We start from the raw sequence: 19,126 nt of genomic DNA on the forward strand, positions 1-19,126 counted from the left end.
GTAACAGCTACAATCCAAACTGAACCCAAGAGCAAATCTGATTTTTGAACAAATTTGTTTTCCCCAAAACTAGAAGACTGCTTTTGTTCTAGATACATGATTAATATGTTATGTCAGTAAAATGCAACCACTTGCACAGGGTTAGAGTGGGTTTTGTGGTTCCCTTAAACCCACTGTGATTAACCAGCCAAAAACATTTTTCCTTTTCCTCTGCCATGTAAATACAGGACATACAATACTTTAATAGTATTATAGAGCACAGTTCACATTTTATTGCTCCCCATCTGCAGCAAACACATGGCAGAGTGGTAGACTCAGGACCACAAATTTTAAACAAAAATTTTTGCAAAAAGGGATTAAATCTGCCAAATATTTTCTGGAGTGGTAGAGGTATGAGTGAACGACACATCCTTCCCACGGAAAGATCTATTCTGCCTTCTGTTATATCATTACTAAATGCATCTCCTGATGAATTGCAGTAGTAAATATGAGACCATGCTTATGTTCATTCATTCATGTGCATCTATGCATAAACCTGACTATCCTCCCCTTCATACTCCCATCATTGTCTTTATCTTCTCCTTGGGAAGGCCTGGACATGGCTTCCTTCAGAGTCTGTCGGTGCCAATGCTTTAACTAGCTAGACGGGGTGGTATTTCTGAGTGATTCAAGGCACTCCTGCTTGGGAGAAGCAAGGTGCCACAGGCACCGTGGTAAGCCCATCACTCCCCTGTTTGAATATATTTTGCCACCACAACTCAAACCCGACGGTACCCAGCTGGGAGTTAGTGACAACATATGTTGATAACAACAGTATATTCCAGTGGGGCATTGAGATAGTAACTGCAACACCGTGCCACCATCCCAGTTTGAGGCCAGTGCTCAGTCTCTTTCTACTACAGGAGCCATGAACCCTGTGGGAGCAGCTCATTAAGCCCTGGGGGGATGATGTGCCACACCTGGTTCTGCAACAATTCCAGTGCCTGAGGAGGACTGGAAGGGTTGCCCAGTCAACCCTGAAAGCACCAAAGGTTGCCATGATGGGGGGCTCTGTGGGGCTTGTTCAGGATTGGGAACAAAAGAGCGGCTGGGATCCACAGAGGTCACCTCTCAGGCCTCTGATGCCATTCCTGTGGATCTTTGCTTGTACAGCACTGTAGTGGAAATATAGTGGATGGGGGGAGAAACAGAAAGGCATTTGCAGCAAGCACTGCCCCCAAAAGGCCGTGCTAGGACTACAAAGAGGGTGGCTACTATATAGCAGAGACAACAGCAGAAAACACTTTCCCTACTGAGAACTTCTGAAATAGATACATTACCGTCTAGGCCAACGCAGCTAAAATACACACTTTATATTGTGTAAAAAAAAAGATGTGGAGGGGAGTCATTCTGCTGTCAGGGGTGTGCCTTTTGCCCTCCTTATGAAAATCTGCCCAAATGCATCTTCGGGGTGGAAAATCTCAATTTGCACATGCTCAGTAGAGACTTGCTGGAGTTTGGCAGCTAAATTTTCTGATGATTCCATCCACGCTGAGCACGCTCACAACTCCTACATGACACCCAGACTGCACATGAGCCAGCCCCACAGGAGGACTGAGCATGCTGCAGCCAGAGATGTAGGGGCCAGCAGAACTTTCCCTAAAATTGCTCCCCCAGGCAATCAGGGACAGTTGTGGCACCAGAACTGAGAGCCGAGTCCGGTCCTGGGCTCCCAGTGCCCCCATGCTGGCAGCACCAAGAAGGAAGCTACCTGCTTTGAATGTAGAAGGATGAGGAAGGGTGGGAAGAAAGCGACGGGGGGAAGATACGGCTGGAGGAGCCAGTGAGCGGAGGGGAGAAACAGGAGCCAGGGGATGGGTGGGTTTGGCTTGAAGCAAAAGGGGTGTGTAGTGGGGCAGCTGCCCCACTCCTGAAGAACAGGGGTTAAAAGCAGCGCTGGGGAGAGCTGCGGCTGTGAAAGGCGAGGCTGATTGGAGTGGAGCAGGGCTGGGGGAAGGCCAGGGGAGCTCCAGTCTGAACCCACCCCCACAGGCTGCAGGCCTTGCTAAAGGCCAGGAAAGGTACTGAGGCTACAGCAGTGTAGCCTGGGAATAGGCAGAGGCGGCTGGTCCAACCCCATCTGGCCAATGATGAGTGGTTTACAGACTGCCGTCTGCCTCAGGGAGCAGGGGATAGATAGCCACTGAGGTAAGGTGGGGATAGAGGGTTGAGGGTTCCCCTGGGTGGGGAGACCCAGATTGTGGGTCACTGCTGGGGGCAGAACCCTTACATAGGGGGGCACTGGGGTCTGGGAGGGAGACGGGGGCCAGTGGCAGGTGAGACACCAGCCTGTGCTCCAGGCTGGAAGAGCTAATTCCCAGAATGACCAGCAGGAGGCGCCGCACCAGTGAGTCTTGCATCGCTACAGGGTGGGGGGCAATACCAAGATGAGAAGGATGGAGAAGAGCAGAGGGATGGGGGTAAGGGAGGGCAGTGACAGGCTAGGGGCACGGGGTCTATAAGCTCTACACCACACTGCCCTCCAGAAGAGAACTCAAGAGTCATGAATCTCACCATTCCTCTGCCATCAGCAAATGTCTGCAAAACCCACTGGCAAAGGGTGTGTCTCATCCTACTCTAGTTACTGGTCTACACGGAGGATAACAGCCTTCTACTGTTACCCACTATGCGATTAGTTCAAGTGGCTGAGGTCTATGTGGTAGTTCTAATGGTCTGGACCCTACTGACATCCCAAGTTGGGAGTCAATATGTTTCCACACAAACTAATTTCTGGGAGGGGGTTCTAATTAGGGAAATGACATCCCAAAAATATATGAACAGAACATTAAAGTTGCAAAGTCAATTTAAAAATTAGGAAATTCCAGAATTAAGGCTGCATGTGCAATTTAACTCCGTGTCTTCATGTCCGTGCATTAAGATACAGTCTTTATACTATTTCTTTGCACAGGACCCCTGCCTCATTCTGTGCACAGGAAGGATCTGCTCTGGGGACAAATCAGGGGTGTGAAGCGAAGGAGGCTGTTGTCTGTAGGATCCCTGCCTCATTAGTTGCACAAGTTGGATCGTGTGTCACAAACAAGGCAGGAGACAGCTTGAAAAGAGGATGGTCTAGAGTTAAGGAAGATGAATGCTGCCCTGGAGAACTGGATTCGATGCCTACCTCTGCCCTGTGTGGGCTGGGCAAATCACTTCAACCAAACCTTGCACAGCGGGTCATTCACTGAAGGGCTTTAAACTAGGTTCGACGGGGACAGGTGAGCAAACCCCACAGGTAAGTGGGGAACAAGACCTGGGAGATGGGTTGGAAACAGGAGGGAGCACGGGCAGGGAGAAAGGAGGGTCAGGGCAAAGCTGGGAGGCAAGATCAAACCAGTATCTTAGATGCCTATATACAAATGCGAGAAGTATGGGTAATAAGCAGGAAGAACTGGAAGTGCTAATAGATAAATACAACTATGACATTGTTGGCATTACTGAAACTTGGTGGGATAATACACACGACTGGAAAGTTGGTGTGGATGGGTATAGTTTGCTCAGGAAGGATAGACAGGGGAAAAAGGGAGGAGGTGTTGCCTTATATATTAAAAATGTACACACTTGGACTGAGGTGGAGATGGACACAGGAGACGGAAGTGTTGAGAGTCTCTGGGTTAGGCTAAAAGGGGTAAAAAACACGGGTGATGTCGTGCTGGGAGTCTACTACAGGCCACCTAATCAGGTGGAAGAGGTGGATGAGGCTTTTTTCAAACAACTAACAAAATCATCCAAAGCCCAATATTTGGTGGTGATGGGGGACTTCAACTATCCAGATATATGTTGGGAAAATAACACCGCGGGGCACAGACTATCCAATAAGTTCCTGGACTGCATTGCAGACAACTTTTTATTTCAGAAAGTTGAAAAAGCTACTAGGGGGGAAGCTGTTCTAGACTTGATTTTAACAAATAGGGAGGAACTCGTTGAGAATTTGAAAGTAGAAGGAAGCTTGGGTGAAAGTGATCATGAAATCATAGAGTTTGCAATTCTAAGGAAGGGTAGAAGGGAGTACAGCAAAATAGAGACAATGGATTTCAGGAAGGCGGATTTTCGTAAGCTCAGAGAGCTGATAGGTAAGGTCCCATGGGAATCAAGACTGAGGGGAAAAACAACTGAGGAGAGTTGGCAGTTTTTCAAAGGGACGCTATTAAGGGCCCAAAAGCAAGCTATTCTGATGGTTAGGAAAGATAGAAAATGTGGCAAAAGACCACCTTGGCTTAACCACGAGATCTTGCGTGACCTACAAAATAAAAAGGCGTCATATAAAAAAAGGAAACTAGGACAGATTACAAAGGACGAATATAGGCAAATAACACAGGAATGCAGAGGCAAGATTAGAAAGGCAAAGGCACAAAATGAGCTCAAACTAGCTATGAGAATAAAGGGAAACAAGACTTTTTATCAATACATTAGAAGCAAGAGAAAGACCAAGGACAGGGTAGGCCCACTGCTCAATGAGGAGGGGGAAACAGTAACGGGAGACTTGGAAATGGCAGAGATGCTTAATGACTTCTTTGTTTTGGTCTTCACTGAGAAGTCTGAAGGAATGTCCAATATAGTGAATGCTTACGGGAAGAGGGTAGGTTTAGAAGATAAAATAAAAAAAGAGCAAGTAAAAAATCACTTAGAAAAGTTAGATGCCTGCAAATCACCAGGGCCTGATGAAATGTATCCTAGAATACTCAAGGAGTTAATAGAGGAGGTATCTGAGCCTCTAGCTATTATCTTTGGGAAATCATGGGAGACGGGGGAGATTCCAGAAGACTGGAAGGGGGCAAATATAGTGCCCATCTATAAAAAGGGAAATAAAAACAACCCAGGAAACTACAGACCAGTTAGTTTAACTTCTGTGCCAGGGAAGATAATGTAGCAGGTAATTAAAGAAATCATCTGCAAACACTTGGAAGGTGGTAAGGTGATAGGGAATAGCCAGCATGGATTTGTGAAGAACAAATCGTGTCAAACTAATCTGATAGCATTCTTTGACAGGATAACGAGCCTTGTGGATAAGGGAGAAGCAGTGGATGTGATATACCTAGACTTTAGTAAGGCATTTGATACGGTCTCGCATGATATTCTTATAGATAAACTAGGAAAGTACAATTTAGAAGGGGCTACTATAAGGTGGGTGCATAACTGGCTGGATAACCGTACTCAGAGAGTAGTTATTAATGGCTCCCAATCCTGCTGGAAAGGTATAACAAGTGGGGTTCCGCAGGGGTCTGTTTTGGGACCGGCTCTGTTCAATATCTTCATCAACGATTTAGATGTTGGCATAGAAAGTACGCTTATTAAATTTGCGGACGATACCAAACTGGGAGGGATTGCAACTGCTTTGGAGGACAGGGTCAAAATTCAAAATGATCTGGACAAATTGGAGAAATGGTCTGAGGTAAACAGGATGAAGTTCAATAAAGATAAATGCAAAGTGCTCCACTTAGGAAGGAACAATCAGTTTCACACATACAGAATGGGAAGAGACTGTCTAGGAAGGAGTATGGTAGAAAGAGATCTAGGGGTCATAGTAGACCACAAGCTTAATATGAGTCAACAGTGTGATACTGTTGCAAAAAAAGCAAACGTGATTCTGGGATGCATTAACAGGTGTGTTGTAAACAAGACAGGAGAAGTCATTCTTCCGCTTTACTCTGAGCTGGTTAGGCCTCAACTGGAGTATTGTGTCCAGTTCTGGGCACCTCATTTCAAGAAAGATGTGGAGAAATTGGAGAGGGTCCAGAGAAGAGTAACAAGAATGATTAAAGGTCTTGAGAACATGACCTATGAAGGAAGGCTGAAGGAATTGGGTTTGTTTAGTTTGGAAAAGAGAAGACTGAGAGGGGACATGATAGCAGTTTTCAGGTATCTAAAAGGGTGTCATCAGGAGGAGGGAGAAAACTTGTTCACCTTAGCCTCCAATGATAGAACAAGAAGCAATGGGCTTAAACTGCAGCAAAGGGGATTTAGGTTGGACATTAGGAAAAAGTTCCTAACTGTCAGGGTAGTTAAACACTGGAATAGATTGCCTAGGGAAGTTGTGGAATCTCCATCTCTGGAGATATTTAAGAGTAGGTTAGATAAATGTCTATTAGGGATGGTCTAGACAGTATTTGGTCCTGCCCTGAGGGCAGGAGACTGGACTCGATGACCTCTCGAAGTCCCTTCCAGTCCTAGAGTCTATAAGTTCCCTATTTTCTGGGTTCCCCATAAGAAACAGTTCAGCTCTGATTTGCCAGAGTGCTGAGCACTCAATTGCAATTGAAATTAATGGGAGTTGTGCATTGAACATAGAATTACAGGACTGGAAGGGACCTTGAGAGGTCATCTAGTCCAGTCCCCTGCACTCATGGCAGGACTAAATATTATCTAGACCAATGGTGGGCAACGTGCGGCCCGCCACCTCCTGCAGCTCCCATTGGCTGGGAATGGTGAACCGTGGCCAGTGGGGGCTGCGGGGTGGGGGGCGTGCTTGCAGATGGCCAATGTCCATAAAGTGTCTCACAGCCTGCAATCAGCTTAACCTGGTACGCCGCATGTGGCCCGCGGGCCGCAGATTGCCCACCACTGATCTAGACCATTCCTGACAGGTGTTTGTCTAACCTGCTCTTAAAAATCTCCAATGATGGAGATCCCCCAACAGCCCTAGGCAATTAATTCCAGTGCTTAACCACCCTGACAATTAGGAAGTTTTTCTTAATGTCCAACCTAACCCTCCCTTGCTGTAATTTAAGCCCATTGCTTCTTGTCCTATCCTCTGAGGTTAAGAAAAACAATTTTTCTTCTTTCTCCTTGTAACAGTCTTTTACTTACTTTAAAACTGCTATCATGTCCCCTCTCAGTCTTCTCTTTTCCAGACTAAACAAACCTAATCTTTTCAATCTTCCCTCATAGGTCATTTTTCTAGACCTTTAATAATTTTTGTCACTCTTCTCTGGAATCTCTCCAGTTTGTCCACATCCTTCCTGAAATGTGGCACCTAGAAATGGACACAATACTCTAGCTGATGCCTAATCAGAGCGAAAGAATTACTTCTCATATCTTGCTTACAACACTCCTGCTAATACATCCCAGAATGATGTTTGCTTTTTTTGCAACAGCGTTACACTGTTGACTCATATTTAGCTTGTGGTCCACTATAACTCCTTCCGAGGCAGTCATTTCCAATATAATATAATAAAGTGCTCTGGAAATTCAAGGCCAACGGGTCTCAGTTAATAAATTAATATTTTGGCCTTAATCTCCCTGTATATCAGGTCCCCAGCTTTAAACTGGGGATAATGATACCACCTCAGAAAAACTGATTGTTTGTGAAACACTCAAACACTAGGGTAAGAGCTCCAGAGAAACAGCTGGAGGAAAAGCATATTTCTGTGCAGGGTTTGGATGGTGTGTGGCAAATAAGGCCACACACTGAATGAGGAGGAAAAAGAAATACTGACTAGAGATGTAAATATAATTTAAAAATGTAACCATTTAAACGATTAAAATTATATCATTTAATCGGTTAACTGATTCAAGGGAGAGGGGTTGGGGTCTCTCTGTCCGGCCGGCCTGGGGCTGGGGTTTAATGGTTAGAGTGGACTAACTGGTAAGATTAATGTTAACTGATTAACCATTTAATATTTTACATCCCTAATACTGACTGGCTATCTCCCTGCTCACTAAATGAGGCAAGACATGATAAAAGAGGGTATGTGACCCTGTAATTAAAGACTAGATCATCATCCAGATGCACAAGCAGCCTTAATTCTGGCATTTCCTAACTCTGCATACTTGACTGCACCCCTAATAATGTTCTTTTCACATCGTCTTTTGGGGATGTAACTGCTAGTCTGAGGCTGCTCGTTAGCGATACCATATAGAATAGTATCAGCTATGCTGTGGTGCGATTCAGTGTCTGGAAAAAGAAGGGGACACTGAAGTTTATGGGCATGAAGATCTTTCATTGCATATGCACCAGTGTAGTAGGATTTGTTCTAGTCATAATGGGCCTGATTCAGCCACCTAATTCACACTGAGTAGTACTTACATACGGCATCCTATTGACAATAAAAGCTTGGCAGAATCAGGCCCCTTATTTGTATCTCTGTCAGTAACAATAGAGCGGAGCAAGAAGAGCATTGCAGCAATTGCAAGGTATGGAGTCAATACCGCATAAAGGTTTTCATCTCCAGTACTTACTCCGGGCAAAGCTTGTTCGTTTTTTTCCATTGCTCTTACATGCTCATTAGACACAGAACAGCCTGTGGCACAAACATGTGCCCTGGACACAGAGCTTGCCCTGAATTAATTACAAAACTACCCTTTGTGCAGGGCCTAGTTGTGAAAAGCAAAACTGAAAACTGCCCTATTTGTGCAATGGGCTTGCACTCCCAGCTTTGCTGAGTGAGTGAACCTTCTAGTCTTGCTGCTGAGTTTCCAAATCTCAGTGTCGAAAGCATGACTGGGGAAAAAAAGTTCTTCAAAAGCAGAGCAGTGTGTTAGTGTCAACGACAGCTCTGTGGTGGCAAGCGGTAACCGGGAGCGCTGCCGGGGATGAGCCACTACGGAACAGACTTCATCACCATGGCTTTGAACTGTTCTCCACAGCCCGGAGAGCCCCGCACTGCACTTCCAGCCACACTCAAACCCACTGACCCAGCCAGCTCTTCGGGTAAGGAGGCTTTGATGCAATTTCCGTCAGAGCCTGTCAGTGCTGCCCTGGAGATGGCTGCTGAGTCACCCGTCACCAGCGTGGAAGAGAAGGTGCTCCGTATGCTTGCTGCCCAGGAGTTAGCGTGTGAGTCTGAGCCTCTCCCAGGGTAACATGCAGCGCTCACTCTGGACTCGGGGGTAGGCCCCACTGAGACCTGGCTTATTCCACTGAACCCCTACGCCCGCTTATTGGCTTCATTGCATTGACCACAAGAGGGAATTGCTCTCCAAAGAGAGGCCGGTGATGTTTTTGTAGTGAAGTGTTTACTAAGAAGAGAAACCAAGTGCAAAGAGCAGCCGAGATGCTACTTATCAGCTCGGCCATGTAAGTGTCCACAGCACTGCACCCCGGCTCTCCTGGCTCCAATGCTTGTGAGTCAGACCTCAAAATGGCCACGAATCTCAGACGAGACAAATGGCAGGATCCAAATGACAAGGGGCTGGAGAATGCGCTGTTCCCCCCACCAAAAGAATGTAGTTCCCCATTTGTTAATGAGATGATCCCCCTCCGCTTCACATACAGCTGCAATAAACCTCTCTCTAAAAATGATCAGACACCTCCACAAGCATCTCCTCCACCTCTCTGGCACCCTTCTCAGTGCTACCGCTGGGCCGCAAGGACAATTCCAGCTCCGAGGAGAACGTCCATGGAGGAGAGGCTACCCACCCTAGTGCGACTCACCTGTGCAACGACCAGAATTGCGGGCCTCATGCCGGGGATACCAGGGATACCCAGGAGGAACTTGCTGAAAAGGTGGGGAGGCATAGGCAAAGCCATGGCTCTGGCCCCTCCATGGCAGGCACAGTGGTATTATACTGAACCCTTTAAAGGGGTGGTAAAAGGGTTGCCACCTCTAGAGCACCTCCTGGTAGCACAGGGTGGCCCTGCAGCATCCCTGCCTCAGTTTCCCTTCACGAGGTTTTTCTGTCTCTCCGAGAGATTCATGTGGCTCAGCCCTCCAGTGAGGTCACTCTCCAAGTTCAACCCCCTTTCGAGGCACTCAATGTTCACAATAAACACCACCTTTGACAGTGGTCCCAAATGAACACAAAGGGTTTTCCTGCCCTCTCTGGGCTGAACGGGCAGTTCTCACTCTATGCAGAGCACTGGCTCGGCCAGCTCTTCCATGCTGGAAGTCTCCCTTCTTCTAGGGCCACCCTACAGCTTCCCCCCTTCTTCCCTGGACTGGGAAAAGTCAGCCACCACTGCCTCAGCTCCCCAGGCCTCTTGTGGAACAACGGCCCCAGCACTGCCTCCCTGGAGCCCAGAGTTTCTTCCGGCCCACCACAGGCGCTGGCTTCACTCGGGTAACGCTTTCCTGCAGGGCCCCCTCCTGGGCTTCCTCCCATTTTATGTCCTACACACAGTGTAGGTGTGGCAGGGTGGGGGCTAACTGAACAGGGCTGGCTAGTTCTGGGTCTAGCGTTGCCAGGCTGGTTTTCGACCGGAATGCCTGGTCAAAAAGGGACCCGGCAGCTCCAGTCAGCACCGCTGACCGGGCCGTTAAAAGTCTGATCAACAGCGCAGAAGGGCCAAGGCAGGCTCCCTGCCTACTGTGGCTCTGCACAGCTCCCGGAGGCAGTGGCATGTGCTTCCCCGGCTCCTATGCATAGGGACAGCCAGGGGGCTCCGCACGCTGCCCCCACCCCAAGCACCAGCTCTGCAGCACCCAATGGCCAGGAACCATGGCCAATGGGAGCTGCAGAGGCAGCACCTGAGGACGGGACAGCACACAGTGCCACCTGGCAGCACCTCTGCATAGGAGCCAGAGGGGTGACATGCCACTGCTTTGGGAGCTGCCTGAGGTAAGCACTTCCTGGAGCCTGCACCCTCAACCCCCCCCATGCCCCAACAGCCTTCCCCAGCCCAGAGCCCGCTCCTGCACCCCAAACTCCTCAGCCCCAGCCCTACCACAGAGTCTGCACCCCCAGCCAGAGCCCTCACCCCGCACACACACACTGCCCCAGCCCAGAGCCCCCTCCCATGCTCCAAACCCCTCAGTCCTAGCCAAGAACCCCTCCTGCACCCCAAACCTCTCGGCTCCAGCCCTACCGCAGAGTCTGCACCCCCAGCCGGAGCCTTCACCCCCCACACACACCCTGCCCCAGCCCAGAGCCCCCTCCCATGTTCCAAACCCCTCAGTCCTAGCCAAGAACCCCCTCCTGCACCCTAAACCCCTCGGCCCCAGCCCTACCGCAGAGTCTTCACCCTCAGCTGGAGCCTTCACACACCCTGCCCCAGCCCAGAGCCCCCTCCCACACTCTGAACCCCTCAACCCCAGCCTGAAGCCCCCTCCTGCACCCCAAATCCTTCATCCCTGGCCTGCACCCCCAGATGGAGCTCTCACACCCCCCCACCCCCCACCCGAATACCCTGCCCCAGCTCAGAGCCTCCTCCTGCACCCTGAATCCCTCATTTCTGGCCCCAGCCCAGAGCCTGTAGCCCCTCAAACACTCCAACCCGCTGCCTCAGCCTGGAGCCCCCTCTAATATTCTGAACCCCTCGCCTCCACCCCCAGGCCTAGGGTGACCAGGCATCCAGTTTTTGACCAAACACCCAGTCGAAAAGGGGCTTTGGCGGCTCCTGTTCAGTGGTGCTGTGGGGCTAAGGCAGGCTTCCTGCCCGTCCTGGCACCATGCTGTGCCCTGGAAGTGGCCAGCAGGTCAGGCTCCTAGATAGGGGGTGCCATGGGGCTCCATGCACTGCCCCCACCCCGAGCACTGGCTCCATGGCCAATGGGAGCTAGAGGCCGAGAGCAGTGCACAGAGCCTCCTGGCCCCCCCGCCTAGGAGCTGGACCTGCTGCTGGCCACTTCTGGGGGGCAGCGTGGTGCCAGGACAGGCAGAGAGCCTACCTTAGCCCCACAGCACCACTGACCAGGAGCCATCTGAGGTAAGCCTGCACCCCAACCCCAAGCCCCTGCCTTGAGCTCCTCCCACAACCCAAAGCTCCCTCCTGCACCCCAAACCCCTCATCCCCAGCCATACCCCAGAGCCTGCACCTCCAGCTGGAGACCACACCCTCCCTGCACCCCAACTCTCTGCCCCAGCCCAGACTCCCCTCCCACACCCTGAACCCTTATCATCAGCCCCAGCCCAGAGCCCGTACCTCCTCCTGCACCCCAACCCGCTGCGTCAACTCACAGCCCCTTCCCACACTCCGAATCCCTCAGCCCCACCCCCAGCCTGGAGCCCCCTCCTGTACCCCAGAGCCTGCACCCACTCCCACACCCCAACCCCTTGCCTCAACTTGCAGCCCCCTCCTGCACTCTGAATCCCTAGGCTCCACCCCCACGTCTGGAGCCTCCTCCTGCATCCCAAACCCCTCATCCCTGGCCTCACCCCAGAGCCCACCCCCTCAGGTTGAGCCCACACACCCCAACTCCCTGCCCCAGCCTGGAGCCCCCTCTTGCACCCTGAACCCCTCATTTCTACCCACACCCCAGAGCCCGCACCTCCAGGTAGAGCCCTCACCCCCTCCCGCACCCAAACCCCATGCCCCAGCCCAGTGCAAGTGAGGGAGAGTGAGGGAGAGCAAGCCACCGAGAGAGGGGGAATGTAGTGAGTGGGGTTGGGGTCTTGCAGAAGGGGCGGGGTCTTGGGGAAGGGGCGGGGCAGGGTCTCAGGGAAGGGGCGTGGCTAGGGTGTTCAGTTTTGCATGATTAGAAAGTTGGCAACCCTAAAAGCACCAGAAGGATAAACCTTTCAGAACCACCTAGGAGACACTTTTGTCAATGGAATCTCTTCAAAGCAAATCTGCAAAGAATCTGTGGCTGAGTCAAACACAAGTTATTGGGCTCCAAGCAGGCATCACACTTGGTGAAATTCTATGGCAAGGGATCAGGCTAGATAATCACAATGGCCCCCTTGAAATTATGCTCAATGGATTAAGAACGAGGTAACTGATACGTCACAAAAATAAGTGTGAACGTGGATCTTGGTCCGATGCAGGGGTTCCCAGCGGGGCACCCAGAGGGATCATTTCTTAGCCCAGTCAGACTGGACGTGTTTCTGCAAGACATACTAAGTTCTGTACTCCATGCAAGAGTCACTGGTTGAAATTTTCTGGCCTATGCTAAGCTGGACAGCAGACTAGACCATAATGGTCCCTTCTGGCCTTGAAATCTACGATCCTAAGCACAGGAAGGAATTGTAGTTGCAAGATATTCAGACTCACGGGCCAAGACATGCACATGATGAGAGCTATTTTCATTCTGTTGTATCAAATGAATCGCCTGCAAGCAGAGGGCAGGCTGCAAAGATTGTAGCAGTGTACCTCAAAAAACAACACCCACCCCAGTCGTTTTACTAACTGCAGCTGAAGTAGGTAGAGACTTCTACAAGCAAATGAGTCTGTGATACCGTTTGCTGAAGGCAGGTTTAACCTCCCTTTTCAACAACAAGCCATTTTTAAGGAGAGTGCTGACTCATTTTAATCCATGTAGCCCACGCACTCAAGTTACTGTACCCAAGAGATAGGGCAGCACTCTTCCTCTTGTTATGCCATAATTCGGGGGAGGGGGGTTCTTTCTCTTTCTCTCTCTCTCTTTTTTTTTTTTAAACAAAAAAAACAAAACCAAGTTACCAAAAATGCTTGTCATGTGACCTATGATACAGTAAATGAAACTGGGTCTACAGTAAGTAGATAGGCTTGAAAAACAACATTTCCAGCAGAAGATGAGCACCAGCATTTTGCTTAGCATCAAACTCAGTCAGTTAACAGCATGGGAAATATAGATGCAGCCTTCAGTAATCTATAAAGGTCTAATCACATTGCTCACTTGCTCGCTCTCACGTAGCAGCTTTACACCGTTATATCTGATGGTACAACACACTCCAGTTACTGACTTGTGTCTCTGCATTTGGATAAAATGACAAAGAATATATGTAGCACAAAGTGTGAGGCAAAGCTCACAGAAGTCAGTGGGAGAACTTCAGCTGATTTCAGGGGGCTTTGGATCAGGTCTCCACTGAAACACAGTTATATATAAAATGTACATATGTTGCATTTCTGTCCATTCTTGAATGAAAAACTTGCACGAACAGCAGGCAGCCCAACAACAGAAGTTACCCTCCCTGAATGTAGAATGAAACAGCAAACTCCAGCCCCCTCCTCCCCTTGGCTTGTGCAATAACCCACATCAAACTGAGCTCAACTTTTGAACTTAATGGCTTCTTGATCAGTTTTCTTTACCATCTAACACAGCCAACTGCTCGGTCTACAACAAGCAGCTACAAGCTGTAATGAATCCAGTGCACTCATTATTAGGAAATCTCACAAATCAAAAGTACATCTGCCAATGGTATATGGATGAAAAAAAAAAACCCTCACCAAACCAAACAATTCCATCCTGCTAACATTTCAGTGCACTGAATACATCAGTTCTGTGTCCCAGTGGGGCAGAGCTAACCTCACATTAGATTCTAATACATACTGCAAAATTATCACCAATACAAAACGGACAGAAACATACTCACCAGGAGCTGTTTTCCCCCTCGCTTTCCTACGAGGAGGGTGCCTATGAAGACACATATCTAGATTCTAAATATTTTTTCTTTTGATTTAAAAATCAAGAAGTACTAGCTACACAGACATAATATCGCTTATTTCCCTCCATTAAGCAATGATGTCCAAAATGTTTAAGAGGGAAAAAAAAACCCTCAATCTTCATTCTCATTGGAACAAAATTACTCATGCTGACTCACCAACCACTACTTCCTCTAGCTTCATTCTCTTCATACTTCTGGGTATGACTGGTCAATTTCTCAGGGTCTCTATCGCAACTTCTGCTCTTCCAGGAAGAATAGCCTTTAATGACACCATGGGTGGGAAATGTTTTGTATACTCTTTGAACAGATCCTGCTGCCTCTTCTGTTTCTACAAAAGGCCAGGGAATCACCTCCAGAGGAAACAGTAATGAATGATAAAGTAAACATCAGAAACAGAGAATGAGAGTTTGTGAGTGAATTTCATTTCTTCTCCACCTATTCATGTACTGTATAATACAGTGACACTCAGATCTCAGTGGTTTAGGAGCCAAATGAGCCATCAACATTACCCAAAAGAGCCACAGCAGCATGAATTCATTGTTTCATTTACTATTTTTATATCTACATACCTATTATTCTCACAGCAAAATGACTGATCAAGTATTATTATTTTATCCACTACAACTGGTTAATAACATAGTAAAAGCCTCCTGATTGGTTAATAACTTAGATGGGCTAATAATTAAATCACACAGTGTTTTAATATCATGTGCTGCAAAGAGCCACAGAAGATGCATTAAAAAGCCAATTGAGGCTCACGAGCCTCAGTCTGAGTATCACTGGCATAATATATTAGCTTATTAAATTGGTGAAGTGAACGTTGGCTTGATAAAACGTTCTCACTGTAATTGGATTCAGTGAGTCCTTGTCTGGCTACAGAAAGAAAGAGGCCAAGTTTCTTTAAGGGGCTACACTTAAAGGGATTGGGGGTAGGGGCAATAGAGGAACTCACTTGTACAGAGCCAGGAGAGGAAAAAGAAGTGGAAGGACCAGGTATGGGGAAACAATGACCCAACATGTGCAGGGAAAGCGGGTATTTAGACCCCCTGGACCTTGATAGGAACTCACTCTCTCTACCTCGGGCCAGCAGCAATGAGGTGAGATAGAACCGGGTTTCTGCAATTGGCTGAGCTTTGCACTCATCACCTTCTTTCTTTGGAGTTGGGGAAGAATTTGTCCTGCAGCATTCACACTAGCCAGGCAGGGTGGGTTTATTCACCTTCCCCACACCTGGCCATGGACCCGGTAGGGATAGGTACTGAGGTTAGGTCCAGATGTTGCACTTGAACCATGCAGGGCTTCGCTACAGAAGGGATACCGGTCATGGGTAAACAGGAGTTGGAAGAACGTTTTGGGGAAGCATCCAATAAAGAAGCTGGGAAAAGAGGAGTGAATGGGGCTCCTAACATTGGGTAGAGCCAGGAGACAACCTCCCCTCCTTGCTCCTCATTTGAGGTGAGGGGAAGCAGGGTACCAGCAATGGGCTACTGGAACCAGGATTAAGGAAATGAGGACCTGCACGGTATGATTTACTGCTGGGTATTCTCAGATAAGTGAAGTGAATACAGTTTTGGCCTAATTAAACCACACCCATTGGGTCTGCCCTTTCTTTCTATGTGGCCAGGGCAATTAAAACCTGACCAGAAGTGGTGCTGGCTGCTGTATGTAATGGTAAGTTGCTGCTATGAGCAGCTTGGTGGCTATGCCTTCTAATAAACACGTTGCTGGCTGATTCACCACTGCATCACTCTAATTTTACAGTGGGGTAAACCTTTATGCTTCGGGGCATAACCAACCTCAAATTAACAGGGTTAGGAACTTCCCTCTCAACAGGTTATTCCATAACCATCTGCTACTGGTTGTCTTGCACTTTCCCCTGATGCAGAAGATGCCAGTCAATGTCAAAGACAGGATACAGACCCGATGGACCCGGCTGGCAATTCCCGTGTTTCCAAAAAAGCCAGATCAGTCCCTCTGTAGTTAACATGCATCCTGCTTTATGTGCATTTTTAAAGTTTTAAACCTAGCCAACTGTAAGGTGTATTAAGTTCCATTTCTCCTAGATGCTATCTCAATTAAAAACTGTACAGTTTCTGTTTAAAGTATATTAATTATAAAATAACAGCAAAAAGATGCAGTAAGCACTGACTCTGGAAATAATTAGATGTTAGATAGAAATAAAGCAAAAGTACATAATGTTTCCCTAGAGATGAAAATGATCACGAGTCACATTAGGTTTGAGGTAGTGTCTACTCTAGCCGATATCTCAGTTCAGTAGAATTGTTTTGACTACAGCATGGTCTCTATGCATTCAGCAAATTACTGGAGAAAAGAAAACAAATGAATATCACACTGAAAAGAGTGATTAGCAATTTCAACATTTTGCCCCAGAATGAAAGCAACCAGGCAAATCTGAAGACAGGCCCATCGGGATTCTTACCTTAAATAAAGGATAAGCTACAGCATGTTGAATCTGACATAGAGAAAAGTTCAATAATCACAGATTATGGCACTTGCTATATATAAATTATGATGCAAACTGGTTTAGTAATGAGCAATTTTCACTCCAGTTGTGTAGACGTAGGGCATGTCTACACGACACCACAATCTGGACTAAGGGTGTGGGAATCATAGAGCGTGCACCCCATTAGAAGGCTAACTGCACCTTGTCAACCCTGCTGGTGCAAACTAGGGGTACCTAGTTCTCGTCGATGTAGTCCCAGGGCTATAGTAACACAAGCTAGGTACCTTTTAGTTCATCCCAGCAGGGTCTACCGGAGGCAGTTAGTGCGCACCCTGTGAGAGCGCTCTACAATTCACAGCCCTATAGTCCCGAAGTCACATTGTGTAGACAAGCTCCTAATGGGTAGCATCAAATTAGAAGAGGAGCTAGAAAATGGGTAGAACATGGGATTCATTTGAACAAAACAGTAAAAAAAACACAAGCTATTTCTATGAGTGAGTTTAGGCTGATTTATTGTTTCTCAACTTTAGAGTGTGAATCAACGACCAATTTCATTAACTAAAATTTGCACTTTGGTTCTTTAAACTTAATGCAGCCAAGAGTGTCTGGGTATGAGGTACTAGGACATAGCACTAAGGGAAACCTGGAGTCACATTTAGTTGTTTCTGGATAGAGATGGGTAGATAACAATTTTTTTCAGTTCACTGGCAATTCAAAAAATCATCTCAGATCAAACCAGAAACAAAATTTTCAGCAAATCAAAAATCAAAAAAATTCTCTTCAGGTCAAACAAAATATTTTGTTTCAGCAAAATTGAAATATTTTGTTTTGATTTCAACCATTTTTCAACATTTTTGATTGTTTAATAAAATTAAAGGATATTTTTAAATGACAAGTCGAAAGAACCAAAAAAATTGAAATGTTTTGTTTAGAAAATGTCAAAATGAAACACTGATTTTTTTTCTGAAATTTTATTTAGGTTTGTTTTAACCAAAACAATTTGACAAAGTGACACAGGTTCACAAAATGTTTGGCACCACCAAATCTGCATTTTTCACCAAAAAAGTTTCACTTGAAAAATTTTGCCCAGCTCCAATTCAGAGACATTCTTCATTTGTGAAGGCTTAAGATCTTCTGAGATTGCGTGTGTGTTTGTTTTTAATATTCCAAGTCCTTTTCCCACGCTGGATAATTTAAAGGAACTCATAGGTCCCCCCAAAACTTTTTTTGTACCGTTAATGGATATTACTAGGGTGACCAGATGTCCCGATTTTATAGGGACAGTCCTGATTTTTGGGTCTTTTTCTTATATAGGATCCTATTACCCCCCCTACCCCATCCCAATTTTTCACACTTGCTGTCTGGTCACCCTAGATATTACATGTACCAGCAATTTCTGAAGGTCTTTGGAGGAGTAGCTTGTGAGTTTTGAGTCTGTTAATACAAAAGAAAACAGACATTTGATCTGGGCTTTTCATATAGGCTGAGTGGCTAGGGAATCCTGGAGGAAGCCAGGGAAGACATAGGCACATGCCTCACTTTACACATGTGGGTAGCTCTATTCAGGGGCGTCTCTACGGATTTTGCAACCCCAAGCACGGCAGGCAGGCTGCCTCCGAAGCCGCGGGACCAGAGGACCCTCCGCAGGAACGCCTGCAGGAAGTCCACCAAAGCTGCAGGACCAGTGTACCCTCTGCAGGCAAGCCGCGGAAGGCAGGCTGCTTGCCGCCCTCGCAGTGCCGGCAGAGTGCCCCCCGCTGCTTGCCACCCCAAGCACAAGCTTGGCGTGCTGGGACCTGGAGCTGCCCCTGGCTCTATTTAAGTCATCAGGGCTGTTGTGATAACATCCCCTAATTCTGAGCTCATCTGAGAAAAGTGAGAGAAAGTTCATGAAGTGTCACAATACCCCACAACAAGTGGGGATGGGGAAAGGTTCAGAAAAAAGACCAAAAGACTGAATTAATCCAAACAAAAAAGCCTACTGATGTTATTCAAAGACTGTGCTAAGATCACGCCTGGTAAACAAGAGCAGCGTGAGACCGGAAATTCCTGCTCCAACACTGGTATGTTGGAAATTAAGCCTAATTTGTGGACAAAATAATGAGGGAATGGGCTGTTCCAACCACCACTCCCTCTTTCAGATCCTCATAAAGAGACTTTAGGGAGGAGGGAAGGGCAACCATGACACTGGCTGATTGAAAGACCATCTCCTGGGACCCCAGATCTTCTTCATCCTAATCCTGAGAGATAGCTCGACCAGGCCAACCCAGAGAGAAGGACCCAGATGATACCACCACCTCCATACCACCCAGAATGTGAGCATTTGTCTGTGCACTCCCCCCAACACCATGTGTCCTTGTGCCTCTCTACCTTATATCTTCTCTT

The 19,126-nt window shown here is 47.5% G+C and overlaps 1 long non-coding RNA gene across 4 annotated transcripts in view; it reads right to left on the reverse strand.

Annotated features, from left to right (window-relative positions):
• LOC127049898 (uncharacterized) overlaps nt 1-19,126 on the reverse strand; it is a 201,298-nt gene that overhangs the window by 160,493 nt on the left and 21,679 nt on the right. For 2 of the 4 annotated variants that reach the window (XR_007774098.1, XR_007774097.1), the window contains exon 1: nt 14,206-14,410. The exons of the other annotated variants lie outside the window; for them this stretch is intronic. This is a non-coding gene — a long non-coding RNA (uncharacterized LOC127049898). Of the gene's footprint in view, nt 1-14,205; nt 14,411-19,126 lie in introns of those variants that run through there. 4 annotated transcript variants of the gene reach the window in all.

Source organism: Gopherus flavomarginatus, chromosome 4 (assembly GCF_025201925.1).
Source record: "Gopherus flavomarginatus isolate rGopFla2 chromosome 4, rGopFla2.mat.asm, whole genome shotgun sequence".
In the NCBI taxonomy this organism is placed as follows: Eukaryota; Metazoa; Chordata; order Testudines; family Testudinidae; genus Gopherus; species Gopherus flavomarginatus.